The sequence below is a fragment of the Sorex araneus genome, chromosome X (genome assembly GCF_027595985.1).
Source record: "Sorex araneus isolate mSorAra2 chromosome X, mSorAra2.pri, whole genome shotgun sequence".
NCBI lineage: Eukaryota > Metazoa > Chordata > Mammalia > Eulipotyphla > Soricidae > Sorex > Sorex araneus.
The window spans coordinates 133,653,901-133,670,220 of NC_073313.1; the positions used below are offsets into that span (position 1 = coordinate 133,653,901).

General features: G+C 36.6%; 1 pseudogene; it reads right to left on the reverse strand.

The window, feature by feature from the left end:
* LOC101542679 (tRNA-dihydrouridine(20a/20b) synthase [NAD(P)+]-like) overlaps positions 1-1,960 on the reverse strand; it is a 94,738-nt pseudogene extending 92,778 nt beyond the window's left edge.
* Positions 1,961-16,320: the final 14,360 nt, after the last annotated feature.

Below are 16,320 nucleotides of genomic sequence, written 5' to 3' on the forward strand. Positions count from 1 at the left end.
CAGATTCACAGTGACTTTACTATATTTTTGCCCACAAAATCTCTGGTTCAACCCCTATTAAAAACTATGGATGGTTCTCAGGTTCTCAGTTAACTTAAACTTGAGCTCCAATACACCAGACTCAGAAAAATTGTATGCATATTGTCTATATGATTAAGTATGTAATATGAATGTATTTATGAATTGTTGAAAGGAAAACAATCAACATGTTTATATCTATTGTGTTTTTATTATAAAATTTGCTCTGGTGTTTCTCTAGGAAGACATTTAAGGTAGTACAAGATTTTTATCTATATTAATAATTTTGTCATTTCCCTTTCTCTTTCTTGGAGTATGATATAGTGATGATATTAGCAATAACTAGGTTGACTCTGAGAAATCTCAAAAGGTCTAATATAGTGCCTAGATTTAATCTAGTGCCTAGAGAGAATACAACATGTTTCATGGTGTGCTAATGACTTTCAAGAATTTAAATAAATTTAAATTCATGAATTTCATGAATTTCAATTTATTAAACTATTGCATGAATGAGCCTTTCTGCAGGACTGACTCCAGAGATATGAGTGTAAAGGAAAATACGTACAATGAAATAGAAGAGAGACTATAGAATTAACACCTGCATATTGATCCAAAATTTAATCTTTTGATGCATGTGGTAAATAGTTTTCCATTATAAAATCTATGAACAATCCTCTGAAATTACTACAGTAATCAAGTTACATAGCATGAAAAAATTATTTTAGATGATTTATTAATTGGACAAGGAAATAATCTAGTGGGCAAATGTAATAATACGATCTCTTTAAAATCTGAGTTTATACAAGTTACTATCATAAAACAAAGTCAAATGAGTCCATGTTTGAGAAAGATTTGAATAATCTCATGAATATCAGATGAAGGTTGGGCACACTGACAAACATGAGTATGATATTTAGAAACTTACAGGAATCACAGTCTAACAACATACAAAAAAGCTAAGGTAGGGGCTGGAGCAATAACACAGCGGGTAGGGCATTTTCCTTGCATGAGGCCGACCTGGATTCGATTCCCAGCACCCTGTATGGTCTCCTAAGCATTGCCAGGGGTGATTCCTGAGTGCAGAGCCAAGAGTAACCCCTGTGAATCACCAGGTGTGACCCAAAAAGCAAAAAAAAAAGCAAAGGCATTCACTAATAAGAAATTTAATTAAAAAATAAAAATAACGAGAAAAAAGCAAAGGCAATGGTGATATAATCATAAAGAACAGTAGGATAATTGTACGATTCTGTCAGAAACCTTTATGAGCTTGGAAGAGACCCATTTTCATAATTCCCACAGAGGAATCCAACCTGATTTACACTTTGATTTTAGATTTGCTGTACCCTGATCAAGAGAACCTAGGCAAATTTAAATGTTCTGGTGTCCTAAAGATAGATGAATACTTTTTAAGTATTTTAAATTTTAGTTCACTGTATCACTGTCATCCTGTTATTCATAGATTTGCTCGAGCAGTGCCAGTAACGACTTCATTTGTCCCTGTCATGTGCTAGTGTAGCTCAATGGCATCTGCTCGTTCCAGTAACATGAAGAGCATGTTGATGTTACTATTTTTGACATATCAAATACATCAAGGGTAGCTTGCCAGGTTCTGCCATGCCGGGAAAGAAATTAAATTTAAAAAAAAAAAGAAAAAGAAAGTGGTCGTGCGGCCATGATGGCAGCGGTGAGCTCCAGGAAAATTTGCATCGCTCTCTTCTGGGAGATTTGTTTTATAGTCTCTGGTTCTTGGCCATTGATTAGATTACATGGCGCCAGGAGAAGTTTGTGGGTGTGACTACCAAACTACTGGGAAAACTGAGGATCTGGATGGAGAAGGCCCTGTCTCGATTTGGGCAGGCTTGGAGACCTCGGCCACAGGTCCCGCACATCTGGGTTCCTCTGTTGCTTCATGTTCCTCGATTGCTTCATGGGTGAGGCTCATTCGAGCGTGTGGAGAGTGGCCTCTAGCATGGCTGTAGCTGGGTTCTGGAGGTTTTCGGCTACTGGGGCTCAGCTTGAGGTGGGGAGGGAAACTCAACCCGCCACCCTTCAAGGGGATCCCGGTGAAGTTTTAGTTATATACATTAAATTTTAGTAAAATTTAAAGTTATATAATTTTTAGTTATGTACATTAATTTAAAGTACTGTTTCATGCATAGTGTTCCAACTCCACAGCGACCATTAGCATTTCAGCTTCCCTTTACCATAGACCTAAGGTATACTTACATATCACACCTACCTCCTAAATTCTCGGTAAACTAAGTTTTGCCAGGGAACTCTCAGACTCTGTTGTCATTGGCCTTTTTTGTTCTCTTAAAATATTTCTTTGTATTTCACATATGAGATAAACCACTCAACATTTGTCCCTTTCCTTGTGATGGACTTCACTCAGCTATCCCCTCTACTTTCATAACATAGAATCCAATTTCATGATTTTATATTTTCTTATAGGTGATAACGATTCCACTGTGTATGTATACACCACGTTTATATATCCACTCATTTGTTTTGGGATACTTGGGTTGATTACAGATCTTTGCTATTGTGAATATTGCTGCAATGAACAGAATCACAAATGCATTTTTTTAAATTTAAATTTTATTGAATCACCATGTGGAGGGTTACATAGTTCTCAGGATTATGTCAGTTATACTATACTCAAACACCCTTCCCTTCACCCGTGCCCATATTCCATCACCAACCACCCCATTATACCTCCCACCACCTCCCGCCCCCCCAGTTCCCGCCCTTGTAAGTGATAAGTTTCACTTCGTTTACGCTTTATCTTGGTTACAGTCCATGTTTCAACACATAACTCACTATTGTTGCTAGGGTTTCCCCCCAAAAAAGAAAAGACAGTCCCACTGTCAAGGAAGCATTTGATGGCTCTCCATTGCTGAGAATGTAGAGATATTAAGTCCCGCTGTTTGTTACATAACTTTTCTATTTTTCCCCCCCTCGTCCCACGCCACCGAGATCACGCCTGTTTAGTAATCACCATGCTGCCTGACAAAGGGAAAACAAACCAAAAAAGATGGTTATTTCCCGTCATCAGCCGGCGTGGGGCTCTGGCTTAGTTGATAGTCTGGTAGAATGTCTGCAAGCAGTTTCTGGAACCAAAAGTAATACGCTGGTATCGGCCCCGGCTCGAGATTCCACCAGCGTCCCGCTGTTCCAAGTACATAATAATTTATTCCCTTGTATCCCATTCCCATGCCACGAGGTCTGTGTCAGCTTAATGGACATCATACTATGGTTAACACCACGCTGCGTTTCTTCCCGAGAAAGAAGGATATTTCTTCTCAGCCGGCGTGGGGATATGGCTTAATTCAGTCTATAGAGATGGCTACAACTTTGGTAGCCTTCAATATTTCAGCAAAAGACTTACTATTCTTGTTAGGATTTCCCACCAAAGTCCGACCCGTTAAAAGGGAACCATTTCATATTGGTGATGATTAAATGACAATAGGTTGCGCGGCCATGGCAGCGGCCTCGCGGCTTTGAATTTCTGTATAAAGTCCAGGGAAAGTACAGCAAGAAATTACACGTCGCTACAAACTTTAACCCTATTATGGTCCCCCCAAAGTCCAACCCATTACAAAGGAACCATTTCATATTGCTGATGATTAGATGACATTAGGCTGCCGCGGCCGCTCGGTTTTGGATTTCTATATGAAGTCCAGGGAAAATTCTTTTGGTAACTGCATCACTCGCTGGCAGCGCCTGGGCCAGAAGCTCCAAGCACACAGTCTGGAGGCATTTTGGGGGCGCCGCTCATGTCCAAAGTGGTTCAGTTGCCTCCGGGGTCGATCTCGCGCGGGGCCAGAAAGGAGCGTCCCCACATGGCTCTGTGCTTAAATATCATTGGCACAGGGCGGATCCGGAAGTCCCGCCCATCGGCTTTCGCGGGCTTCCTGTAGAGTCTAAAAACCGGCTATTGCCTCGCTGCGTTCAAAAAGAAAGAGTTGAGAGAGAAAAGACCATACCCTGCTGGCAGCGCCTGGGCCAGAAGCTCCGAGCACACAGTTTGGAGGCATTTTGGGGGCGCCGCTCATGTCCAAAGTGGTTCAGTTGCTTCCGGGGTCGATCTCGCGCGGGGCCGGAAAGGACAAATGCATTTTTGTAACAGAACTTTTGGGCCATTCTCATTTATTTGGTTTAGATGTCAAGAAGTGGAACTTCTGTGTCTTATGATAACTCAATGCTTAATTACATGAGAAGTTTTAATACAATTTTCATAAAGGTTGAGACAGATGGCCATCTCACCAACAGTGGAACAGTGGTCCTTTCTCTCACATCTACACTAACTCTCATTATTGATAGTCATGTTGATGTGTTCTAATCTCACTGATATCAGGTGATACATCATGGTTGTTTTTATTTACATTTCTTTAATAAAAAATGTTGAAGAGCTTTTTATTCTTACACCTATTGGGGATCAGTATCTTTTCTTTTAGGAGGTGTCTGTCCAGATTTTCTCCCAATTTTTATGGATCCATTGCTTATTTTGGAATTTTTATTGCTATTATTACTATTGTTACATTTTGCATGTGCATTATATATCTTGAATATTAACCCTTTGTATGTTTTGTGATGAAAAAATATGTCTTCCTGTCTGTAACATGCCTTTTATTTCTAATTGTTATTGCACTATAGAAGCTTTTTTTGCTTATTTTTTCCTTTTGTTTTCTTGGCCAGTGACATTGTTTTGTTGATGCTTCTAAAGTCAATGCCACGAAGACATATACCTATATTTACCTCAACATAATTTACTGACTTATGTCTCATATTGAATGAGATTTTTAATCCATTTTGTAGTGAATTTTGTGTATAGTTTGAGAAAGATGTCAAAATTAATTTATTTGATGGATATGATAAGTTTTCCCATTACCATATTTTGAGGAGGTTTTCCTTTCTCCATTTCATGAAACTCGATTATTTGTTGAAGACAGGCTTTCTGTATATCTGAAAGTCTGTCCTCTGATTCTAGATTCTGTTTTACTAACTTGAGAGTTATATTTTTATCACAGTAGCAAACAGTTTAAAATGTTAGAGCTTTATAATAGGATATACCTTTGGTAAAATAAAGACTCCATATTTTTTATTTCTTTGGTCATCTCTGGATTTAATTAGCACTCTAGTATTGTCTTCCCATTGTTCATGAATTTGCCCCAGCGGGCACCAGTAATGTCTCCATTGTGAGACTTGTTGTTACTGTTTTCGGCATATTGAATATGCCATGGGTAGCTTGCAAGGTTCTGCTGTGCAGGCGGGATACTCTCGATAGCTTGCCAGGCTATCTGAGAGGGACAGAGGAATCGAACCGAGGTCAGTTGCGTGCAAGGCAAACCCCCTTCCCACTGTGCTACCGCTGCAGTCCAGGGGTTTAATTACTTCATATAAACTTTAACAATATGTGATTCATGTCTCTAAAGGCACTATTGGAATTTTCACAACTTGTGAATTGAATTCTTATAATGTCCTACATAGGATAGTTATCTTGATGATATTAGTCATTCTATTTCATGAACATATCATGCTTTTATTTCCTATTCCTTCTTTTATTTCTAATAAAAGTGACAGATTTATTATAAGATTTTCATATTTTGTTATGCTAACCCCAGGTACTTAATTTGTGGAAGGGTGAATAATTGTGAATAACACTGAAAATCTCTTTTCTTCAGTTTTTGCATATAGAAATAACATGGACTTAAGCATGTTAATTTTGTACCCTTCCCCTTTACTATACATGTTTATTGGTTCTGGCAATTTTCTAGAGTACTTAGACTTTTCTTAGCATCATGTAATCTGAATATAATGCTAGTTTAACTTCTTTTCCTATCTTCATTCGCTCAATATATCTTTTATCTAAATTCAGTGGCAACGACTTTCAATACCATGTAAAATAAGAGTGAAGGCATTTAACGACCTTGTATTATATAGTATTATCTTAAAAGTAAAGGCTTTCAGTTTTCCTACATTGAATATAATGTTAACTACCAGTAAATGACTTTAACAATACTAAGGACTGTTTCTTCTAGATATTATATTATTAAGGATTTTTTGAAATTATAAATGGGTATTATATCTTGTCAAATGTTTTCTTTGTATCTATTAAATGATCATTTGTGTTTTATCTTTCTTTGTGTTGGTATCATGCAAGTTATTGATTGACTAATTTATATTAAACAATATTTGAATTTCTGGAGTAAATATTATGGGATAATGGAAAATGGTTCCTTTAATATATTGATGAATGTGATTCTATGATGTTTTTGAGTATAATTACTTCTGTTTTCTTCCAGTATATTTGTCTACAATTTTTTAGTGATATCACAGTATGTTTTTGGTATCAGAAAAATATTTCCTCCATAGTAACTGTTTTGGAGGATTCATGTTTCTTTGAATTTCTGGAAGACCTTAAGGAAGATTGGAATTGGGTCTTTGAACATTTGGAAGAACTCGCTATTAAACCCGTAATATTCTTGGCCTTTATATTTTAGGCGGAGGGGTGAGGTGACTTTTGACTACCATTTCCTTGTTTGTCATTAGTCAATTCAGTTGTTTTGCTTCCTCCTAATTCAGTCTTCAAATGTTATAAATGTCCAGAAATTTTTATAATTCTTCCAAGTTCTGCAATGGCATAAAGTTATTAAGTTTATTCTCATGTATTTTTTAGTTTCTATGTTATCTATTGTAGTGTCTTTCATTTCATTTTTGAGTCAGCTTGTAGGGATTCTCCCTACTTTTTCCTTTGTGAGTCAAGATAATGTTTTGTCAATTTTTATTTATTTGTTTTTGATAAAGCAACTATTGTTTTTATTGATCTTTTGCATTGTTTTGTGGACTACTATTTTACTGGGGTCCCCACCCCCACCACTACTTTTGTCTTGTTATGTTCCCTTTTCTTCTTGCTTTGGGTTTCCTTTGTTAGAATTTTATGTGACTTAAACTGTTGATGTTAAGTTATTTATTCAGGATTTTTATTCTTCATATAAGCTATTGCTATTCACATCTCCTTAGTATAACTTTTACTCATATGTTCAGATAACTCATGCCTTCATTCTCATTTATTTCCAGAATTATTGTTATTTATACTTTGATGTACTCTTTGGTGTCCTGGTTGTTCAGTAGTATGTTTTTTTAAATTTTCAAAGTATTTAAATTTTCCCAAAATTTCTGTATGTAGTTAATTTCCACTTTCAAAGATACACTGCCTGAGAAAATAGTTGACATGATCTCCACATTCTTAATTTTATGGAGATGTGATTTGTATCCAAGCATGTAGCCTATCCTGAAGACGGTTACTTCCCTCAATATGATATCTTCCACATCAAATGAGGTTACAGCAAATTGCATGATTTCATCATTCGTTGCAGCTGCATGTAATCCATTGTGTATACATAAAAACATTCAGAGTCCATCCACCTGCTGTTGGAAACCTAGTTTGATTCAATATCTTAGCTATTGTATTGAGAGCAGCAATGAATAATAGTGTGCATATGTCCCTTGAATCGAGTGTTTTATGCCCTGGAGGTAGATGCCCAAAAGAGATAGTGCTGAGTCATATGCCAGTACAATTCTAAGTTTACTGAGAATTCTCCATACTGTTTTCCATGAGCAAAACATTTCCACCAGCAGTGGATGAGAATACCTTTCTCACCAAATTCCATTTCAATACAGATTGTTACCACTACTTATTTTATTATTTTTAATTGAATCACTGATGATGCATAGTTATAAATTTGTTCATGATTGGATTTCAGTAATATAATTGTACATCACACATCCCACCACCAGTGTAAATTTCCTAATGTCAATGTCTCCAGATTCCCTCCCACGCCCTTCCTCAGCCTTCTATGGCAGACACTTTTCTTCTCTCTCTTTCCTTTCAGGCATTATAAGTTGCAATACAGGTACTGAAAGGTTATCATGTTTGTCCCTTCACTTACTTTCAGCACTCATTGCTTGTCCAGAGTGCCCATGTCCAACTATCTTTGTCATAGTAGTCTCTTCTTTATCCCAGCTGCCCCACCATCACTGCTTGTGGCATGCTTTCTACTGTGAACAAATTCCTTCTGGTCCTTGTTTCTACTGTCCTTAGGTATTAGCTTCACACTATGTTTTTTTTATCCCACAAATTATTCCAATAATTTTATGTCTGTTCCTTTCATCTGACCCATTTCACTCAGCATGATACTTTCCATGTCTATCCATTTATAAGCAAATTTCATGACTTCATATTTTCCTGGTATCTGCATAATATTCCATTGTGCAGTTGTACCAAAATTTTCTTCATAATTCAGTTATCTCTTCTAGGGCACTTGGGATGTTTCCAGATTGGCTATTGTGAATAGTGCCACAATGAATATGGAAGCACAAATGAGTTTTCTGAAGTGTTCTTTTGAGGCCACAGTGTATATTCCCAGAAGTGGTTTTGCTGGGTTGTGTGAAAGCTCTTTCCCCACTAACTTTGATATGCATCATTAACACTGGTGTGAGATATCTCATTGTCCTCTTGATTTAGATCTTTCTTATGATAAGTGATGCTGAGCAGTTTTTCATTTGCCTACTGATCTGTGTTCCTCTGAGAATTGTCTATCTATTTCCCCACTTTTCATGAGATTTTTCTGAAATTGTGATACTTGCGATTACTTTTTATATCCTGGATATCAAATCTTTATCTGCTGCGTTGAATGCAAATATTTTTCCAATTCAGTTATCTGTCTTTTAGTTTTAGCTATGTTTCTTTTTCTGTGCAGTCCACTTGTTTAGATTGGATTCTGTTCCCTTTCCCAGTGGTATCAGATTATTGAAGAAACATCTCTGAGCCATTGATCAGAGGGTCTATCTTTATTCTAGTACCCAGTAGTTTGATCACAACTGTTCTATAAAATAGTTCCAAATTAGTGATTAAATACTTCCCAATTTCGTAGCTTTTTGTACGTCTTTGGCTATTGGTATTTTTTTCTAATTTAATGCAAACTTTGGTGTTGACTTTTCTAGATCTTGGAAGAATGTTGTCTGATTTTTGTTGGGGATTACATTGAATCTATCTAATAACAGGTAGGATACACTCCCTAATATTGAGTCTTCCAATCCATGAACATGGACTATTTTTCCATTTACTAAAGCCTTATTCTATTTTTCCTAAGTGATTTAAACTTATCATCATATAGATATCCCACATCATTTGTTAAACTGATTCCTAGAATATTCATGTTTTGGGATACTATTTTAAATGTTATAGACTCCTTGACCACTTTCCCCTCTGATTCATTTTTTGTATATAAGAATGAGACTGATTTTTGTGTATGACTTTGTAGCCTGTCACTTTGTTGTGTTGGTTTATTGTTTCTAGGAGCTTTTGTAGATTATTTAGGGTTTTCTACGTACATCATAATGTCACCTGGAAATAGTGATAATTTGAGTTTTTCTCCAATTTGGATTTCTTTGATTGATTTTTCTTGCTTGATTGCTGTAGCCAAGAATCATAATACTATTTGAGTAAAAGCTGAGATATTGGATATCCTTCTCTTCTGCCTGAGGTCAAGGGGAAATTTTTAGATTTTAACTAATGATGATGATAATTGTTATGGGCTTTTTTGGTGCCCATTATAATCCTGAGGAATTTCCCTTCGTCCTGTATTTTGTTGAGAGTTTTATTCATAAATGCATGCTAGAGCTTGACAAAGGCTTTCTATGCATCAATTGATACGATCATTTGATTATCATTTTCCCTTTTTTAATGTGGTATATTGCATTGCACTGTAGCACTGTCGCCCTATTGTTCATCGATTTGCTTGTACGGGCACCAGTAATGTCTCCATTGTGAGACTTGTTACTGATTTTTGGCATATCGAATATGCCACGGGTAGCTTGCTAGGCTCTGCTGTTCGGGCAGGATACTCTCGGTAGCTTGCCAGCCTCTCCGAGAAGGACAGAGGAATCGAACCCGGGTTGGCTGTGTGCAAGACAAATGCCCTACCCACTGTGCTATCGTTCTAGCCACCTTAGCATACTATCATATTTTTTTTTTGGTTTTGGGGCCACACATGGCTGACCTCAGGGGACTGTATGTGATGCCAAGAGTTGAACCTGAGTTAGCCATGTACTATAGAGCATTAACAACTATATTATTTCTTCAATTCCATCATTTATATTATTTCCTGTTAGACTGTAAGGTCTTACTATATCTTAGCCTCTGATAAAACCTGAATTTCAGCAGAAGGTTGTGAAAAAAGAAAAAGCACCCTTGACATAAAGAATCTGATTGTTATCATTAAATTGTCAGGTAGGGTGCTCAACAAGAAACCCCCTCAATTGCAGCGGATAATCTCTAGAGCCAGTAGAGACAGATGAGAAGATAGTTGGACAATGTCTGCTCAACTATCTAGTGTGATGCTAATTAATTTGTGTATGTTGAACCATCCTTACATTCCTAGAATAAATTCCACTTGGTAAGTGTGTCTGTATTTTTATGTTGTTGGATTCAATTAGCAAAGATTTGCTAAGAATTTTTGCATCAATATTCATCAGGGAGATTTTTCTGAAACCTTCTTTTCTGGAAGTGTCTCTTTTTGGGTAATGTCAGATTCATATGTTTTAGGAAGAATACCTGTGTCTTCAATATTTTGCAAGAGGTAAAGAGAATAAACTGTAAGTCTTTGAAAATTTGATAGAACTCACAGTGAACCCATCTGGACAAGAACTTTTTTTCTTGGAGAAATTCTTAACTACCGTTTCAATTTCTTTAAGTGCAATTAGCCTGTTTAGGCTTTTTACTTCCTCACCATGCAGTTTTTGGGGATTACATGACCGTAAGAATCTGTTCATTTCCTCTAGGTTTCCCAGATTAAGAGCATAAGGTTTTTCATAGTAACATCTCTTTATATTTTGAATTTCGAAATGAGCCATTGTTATTTTCCCCCTTTCATCTCTGATTTAATTTATTTGAACATTTTCTATTTTTGTTCTCATGAGTCTAGCTAAAGCTTTATCTATCTTGTTAAGTTATTTTAAGAACCAGTTTCTGGTTTTATTGATTTTTAATTGATTTCTTCCTTTCCATGTTGTTGATGTCTGCTCTAGTTTTTATTTCCTTCCTTCTGCTACTTCATGAATTTGTTTGCTGTACTTTCTCCAGATATTATATATGTGTGTTTAGGTTATAGATTTGAGCTTTTCTTTTGTAATGTATGCCTACATGCCTATGAATTCCCCCTTAGTACAATTTTTGTTGTATCCCATATATTTTTTTAGCTTTTGTTTTCTTTTGCATTAATTTAAAAGAATCTTTTGATTTCTTCCTTGATTTCGTCTTTAATACAGTTATTGTTTACAGTGTTTTGTTCAAGTTCCTAGTGTTGGAAGTTTTCCCCATTTCTCTGTGGTTAATTTTGACTTTGATGGCATCGTGATCTACAAAGACAGTGTGCAGTATATATTTGTAAATTTAAATATGTTTGAGTTGTGCCCTGCTTTCTCTGTCATCCCATTGTTCATTGATTTACTCAAGCGGGCACCAGTAATGTCTCCATTGTGAGACTTGTTGTTACTGTTTTTGGCATATCAAATATGCCATGGGTACCTTGCCAGGCTCTGCTGTGCAAGCGAGATACTCTCTGTAGATTGCTGGGCTCCCCAGAGGGATGGACAAATCGAACTCCAGTCGGCCGCATGCAAGGCAAATGCCCTACCCACTGTGCTATGGCTCCAGCCCTAGAAGACTAATAACCATACAAAATAGTATTAACATTATGTGCTTATTAGTATAAAAATATGAAATAAATTGCTGCACTGCAGCACTGTAGCACTATCGTCCACTTGTTCATCAATTTGCTCGAGCATCAGCAACCAGTAACATCTCCATTGTGAGACTTGTTACTGTTTTTGGCATATCGAATACACCATGGGTAGTTTGCCAGGCTCTGCCGTGAGGGCGGGATACTCTCGGTAACTTGCCAGGCTCTTTGAGAGGGACGAAGGAATCAAACTTAGGTCGGCTGCATGCAAGGCAAACGCCCTACGTGCTGTGCTATTGCTCCAGTCCACACCTGATGTCATCTGATCTCGGAAGTAAGCAGGTTCGGGTCTGATTAGTATTTGGATGGGAGATATAAATTGCTAAACAGCAAAAATCAAGAAAAGTTGCTTACAACAAATGTGAGAGTTGAGACAGAGTCTTTATTTCTTGTACTTTCTAAACATATACCACACTCTCTTCCTCTGGAGTATTTTTTCCTCTGTGCTCGGACAGGTTAATGGCATTCATAGTCCTTACCATGTATATATGACAGCACAATTCTTTTCTAGCTCACTAGAGCCTGTACACAATAGCCTTGTGAAATCAAGGATAAAATAGGTCCAGTACTACCCCTTTCCATCTCCCTGAATTTTGCTCTGGGTGTCAGTCTAATGAGGACCTCATTCCTATTGTCTTATAAAAAGATCCTATAAAATGTTTCTGTAGTACTTGCTACTCTAAATGGTCTTTCTGGTTTTTACAACTTGACTCATTGCTTTCCTTGCATCCTGGCTTCATCTGACCTTTCAAACACTTCTTTCCCTGGGGAAATCTTTCTAGAATGGAAATGTACACATTTATCTGATAGGTTTTCATACGTTTCAAACCAGAATTCTTCTTTATTGTCTATGGGGAATGAATCTCTAGCCTGATGTTGGTATGGGGAAAATGAATTGCCCAACAAAGTAAGGAAATTCATTTAAAAATCAAGCGCTTTCTCAGTCCTACATTCAACAATGATACTTCTTCAAAGCACCATTTTCTGCTTTATTTTCAGAGGTGGTATTTACTTTATATTCATTTGGGGATGTCTGTGGATTCATGGTTACTGGGATTATGTACTAGTCAATTTTTCTGTCTTCAGCTTCTAAATGTTTGAGATACTGTCCCCTCTTCCTTTCAGTTCTTATTATTTATGGGCATTTATTTATTTATTTGGTTTTGAAGCCAAAATATCAGGGCTTACTTCTGGCTCTGCACTGGGTACTTACTACTCGCCGAGCTTAGAGAACCATATGGGGTGCTAGTAATTGAACTCAGGTTGACTGCATGCAAAATAATCACTTACCCTCTGTACTATCTCTCCAGACCCATTTATACCTCTTAAAGAAAACTGATGCTGTTATTTTAATGGGTATTTTGAAGAGAACACACACACATATACATTCATTAGAGACATGTATATGTCTTCAATCTACCACCTTCACCAGGAATCTACCTGGACCCTTTTCTTTTCTGCATAAATGCAGTCAAGTCATCAAATTACATAGACACATAAATATAGATATACTGTTTTTACATAAGAGGCAAAATGGGAATTTTCAAAATTAAAAATATGTGTTGAGTCACAGTGCTATGCAAAAATTAAATGACTGGAGATCATGTTGTATTTTAATATGTAACTTTTGAACATAGCCTAAAAAAGATGACCAATTTTTATGATGCTGAAGCAATAGAGCATGGTAATAAAAACAAAACATACTAAAGATTTGCCCATAGTATAGCATCCACAGTTAAACTGTTTCTTTGCAGCTTTTGTGCATTATGAAATACACAATTTCATAAGTTGTTTCATGTCAAAATGGTCTTCATAACTATTCATTTTGTTGTGGAACATTCTATTGGATTGATATACCATGGTTTACCAATTTCATTTTCCATTTTATCATAAATAAAACTAGCATAAATAAAACTCTACATGATATTGTGATACTGCTGTGGGTGATCTATCCCAGTTTTCCTATAAGTTCTACAGCATTTGGCATTAACATTTTTACACCATGTCTATTCGGTAGTGATTGTGTTAGCTATCATTGCTTATTAATGACTTTAAATATTTTATTTCTATTGTTTCCTGGAAAATAGTGTTATTTTGATGGAGAGTTGGAGTCGTATCTCCTTTTACCAAACTTTGTTGTTAATTTTCCTATCCATAGGAATGAGGTGCCCTACTTTATGATATATATTTGAGGGTGTTCCATACGCAGTAGAGAAGAATGTGCATTGTTTTTTGGGGGATTAAAAAGTCCTGCATATGTCCAAAATATCCATCCTAGGTCTTTCAGCTCCTCATTTGGGGTTCTTTCTCTTTAATGGTATTCTGTCTAGTTCATCTGTCTAGTGAGGAAAGTGGTATGTTTAAGTGTCCCGATGTTATTGTGTTTCTCTCAATCTTATTCTTTAGATTTATGATCAGAAGTTTTATTAACCTTATTGAGCCTTAATTTGGTGCATAGATATTGATAAGATTGGTATTTCTTGATCTATTTTCCACTGACCTATATGTAAGTAGTGTCCATCATTGTCTCTAATTACTTTCTGTATATTGAATGCAATTTACTCTAATTTAAGTATGGCTATCCCCTGCTAATTTTGACTTTCATTGGGCTTGTATGATTATTTTCCATCATTTTCACTTAATTATTGGATTTATCCTGAGAATTTAGTTGTGTTTCCAATAGGCAGCAAGTATGGATTTTCTTGCTGATCCACCCAGCTACTCTAACTTTCTGATAGGGCAGTTTAGTTAGTTGACATTCAAAGAGATTATTGACATAAAGGTCTGTGTGTGTGTGTATTTATATGATTCACTTGTTTTTGCATTCCTTTATTTTAAGTGGTCTTTTAACAATTCTTGAACGGTTGGGTTAGTTATTACAAATGTTGCCAGCTTTTGTTTGTCTGAAAAGATTCTCTTTCCCCACCTCAAGTCTAAATGATAACTGTCCAAGGTAATGGATTCTATGCTTAAAGTTTTTTTTTCCAGTCAGTATTTTTTTCAATTAGAGATTTTATTGTTTTTATTTATTATTTTTTGTTTTATTTATTTTATTGAATCCCATGTGAAATGTTACAAAGTTCTCAGGCTTATGTCTCAGTTATACAATGTTCAAACACCCATCCCTTCACCGGTGCCCATATTCCACCACCAAAAACCCCAGTATGCCTCCCACCCCCACCCCCCACCCCCGCCTGGGTAACTGATAAATTTCACTCTTCTCTTTACCTTGATTACATCCCATATTTCAACACAAAAATCACTATTGTTGTTGGAGTTTCAATACAGACTCACTATTTTTGTTGGAATTTATCCCCCAAGAATACAGCCCTATTGACAAGGAAATATTTGATATTAAGTTTTCCACTGATGAGAATGAAGAGATAAAAAGTCTCTTTACAATTTCTGTATTTTAATAATTAAATCCAGGGAGATTAAAGTTGGAAATTGAATCATTTCCCTTCCTGGAGCAGCATGGAGCAAAAGCTTAGTTCACAGTCTGGATACATGGTTGCAAGCACTCTTTGGAACCCCAAGTCTTATAGCTGCCTCTGGTTCCTGCTCGTTCGGCATTCCTGCGGCTGTGCAGAGGCATGGGCACCCGGTTCGAATCTCAGGTGGAGCCCGAGCTCCGGCCCCGGCCCAAACCTGCCCAGGTGTCCCGGTTTCAAGTTCAAAGCACACATTTTCTCCAGTCAGTATTTTGAATATATCATTTCACTCATTCCTGGTTTATACGACTTCACATGTAATGTGAAATGGAAGGTCTGTTTTTATTCTTATTCTGTTTCCCTTATGTATGAGGATTTTATTCTCTCTTGCTGCTTTACATAGTCTGTCTTTGTCTTTTGAATTTAGCATTTTGATTAATATGTGACCTGGCATACTTCTGTTTGAGTCTAGTTTGTTAGGCAATCTTTGGGTATTTTGAATCTGTGCAGAATACTCTTTCAATATATCAGCAATGTTCTCAGTTATTATTTCTTCACACTGGGCAATCTTCCCTTTACCTTTGTCTTCTCCTTCTGGTATCCTATAATTTGAAGGTTACTACTCTTTCTATTGTCTATTAAGAATATTACATCCTTGTATATCCTGGATATTAATCCCTTATCATATAGGTATTGGGTAAATATTCTTTCCCATTGTGTGGGCTCTTTCTTTATTTTGGTCACTGTTTCTTTTGAGGTGCAGAAGCTTCTTAGTTTGATGTAGTCCCATTGGTTTATGTTTGCTTCCACTTGCATGGTCAGTGCTGTTTCGTCCTTAAAGATGCTTTTAGCTTCAATGTCATGGAGAGTTCTGCCTACATTTTCTTCTATGAACCTTAGAGATTCATGTCTGATATTGAGATCTTTAATCCACTTTGATCTGACTTTTGTGCCTGGCATTAGACAGAGGTCAGAGTTCATTGTTTTGCAGGTAACTATCCAGTTTTTCCAGCACTACTTGTTCAAGAGGCTTTTCTTATACCACATTGCATTTCTTGCTCCTTTGT